This window comes from Phaethon lepturus, unplaced genomic scaffold (genome assembly GCF_000687285.1).
Source record: "Phaethon lepturus isolate BGI_N335 unplaced genomic scaffold, ASM68728v1 scaffold25818, whole genome shotgun sequence".
In the NCBI taxonomy this organism is placed as follows: domain Eukaryota; kingdom Metazoa; phylum Chordata; class Aves; order Phaethontiformes; family Phaethontidae; genus Phaethon; species Phaethon lepturus.
This window is the reverse complement of record NW_010560144.1, coordinates 1,800-3,825: the sequence shown is the minus strand read 5'-3', so window position 1 is coordinate 3,825 and position 2,026 is coordinate 1,800.

Sequence of the window (2,026 nt, the reverse complement as noted above, 5' to 3'; positions counted from 1 at the left end):
ATGGGGAATGGCAGCCTCAGGCCTCCTCTGTACACCAGGCCAAGCTCTGGAAAACCCCCAAGGGCAGCCCCATGAAGCCAGCGACACACAGACAAAAAACCCTGGTGCTGGGCACAGTAATGCCACCAAAAACAGGTGACCTGCTCCAGCCAGCTGGCTGGGGAGCACCATGCAGCCCCCCGGGGCTAATGGCATTTGCAGATGGGGCCCCACTCCTGGAAAGGCTGGTACAAAAATGTCCCCCTCAACGGCCTAATGTTTGAAGTGTTTTTCTGACTGAAAACAGATCCTCGCCATGTGACCAGCTCTTCCTCAGTTTAAAGAGCCCTTGTTTGTATGGCGAATTAGTCAATTAATTACTGTAACAGTCACTTGTCTGGCTGCTTGAGAATTACCTAATTTCTCAGCCATCTTGCCCGCTCCCCCACCCCCCACCGCCACATGCTGAAGCGATTAAAGCCGAGCCCCTGCCAGGCCGACGGGGCCGAGCCGGCAGCCCAGGGCGGCTGCCCAGGACCCCCAGCTGCCCCCGACCGGCTCTTGCTTGAGGCAGAGCCTCGCGGGGTCTCTCCGCTGCCCGCCTTTGGGCTGCTTCCCTTCTGCAGGGGCTCTCGAAAGATCTGGGTGCCAGAAGCAGCACATCCTGTAGCGGGCATGAGAGCACGGCGCAGCCGAGGCGTGTTAAGCTGTGGGCACACGTTGGGGTAATCCTAAATTATACTGTTGTTCGGTGTGTTGGTTTTTTTCCCTTTCCTTTAAAACTATTTTTGGCAGGTGGGAGAGAGCAGCAATACATCCATCCCAGAACTTCCTTCTGACTCCTCCGAGAGCAGGCAAGATATTTGATTTCATGAGGAGTTCCAGGCACTGCTGGGATAAAAAGCTTGCCTCAGCCTCAGCTCTGCCTCCGACATTATACCTGTACCTTCAAATGCAAGGTAAAAGCCAGACGCATTGCAATTCAGCAAGGAGCTCCACTTAACAACTAAAAGCTCATTGTTGCTCATACGATAGCAAGGTCCAGTGCTTTCAAAGTTACAATGCAAGCTGGAAAGAGCATTAAAATGCTTATTTGTGCCATGTTTTCATTAACATCCAACTGAGCATCTTTTTGAAAGGGGTGGGAGAAGAATGAGAATTAGGCCCACCCTCTGCTAGCCTGGGCCAGCTCTGGTTAAGTGGCTCCAACACCGATCAGCATCTAACAACTGGTCAAACCCCCTGACATAAGTGTGATTTTCATAGATCAGCCTCCTGTCAAGTCAGGAGTCAGTCACAAGTGGTTCTCCCACCTCATTTTCTCTCTTGGCTCGCAGGCACCAGTTGCTGATGCAGAGGAGACAGCCAAGTTCGGTACTTGTCTGGGATTTCCCTCTCATCTTCCCCTTCCCCCATGTAAAGGAACAAAAAAAACCCAAAACAGAACAGCCAGGCTCAACAAATTTAAACTTTCAGTCTCTTTTCTCCTCTCCAGCCCTCACCTTTGACAACAGAAACCTGCTGCCTCTGGATGCTCAGGCAGGGGAGGAGGGGGGGCCACCCATATAAAATATTTACGGTCCGGTTGCCAGGCTGGTGTCAAGCTGAAATGGAGCCTGCTCAAAAATAGCACAGCTCTCCAGAGCCTTCAGTGAAAGGCACTTTAAAAAATAAAAAGGTGAGTTGTTTGGAGAGGCATTTTAGCACAGTTACTACTTCTTTGTTACAAATGAGCCTGGAAAACCCGAGCGCCATGCAACCATCACTTTCATGGATCCCATGATACATATGACCTGAGGAAACTGCAGAAAGGACCACAGGGTCTATCCCACAGCAGCACCCCCCATCCCACCCTTTCAACCCTTTCGTTTCAAGGTATGAGAATGACACCCCATCAAGGTCTGTCCATTGGAGGGAGCCACGAAAGGGGATGAGACAAAGCATCGCTTTCCTCCTTCAGAACAGCTATGTGAAGCCCCTTCCACCTGAGCCTCCACCAGCACAAAGCTACTGATTTCAGAGCACGTGGGGGATCATGGCATTTCAT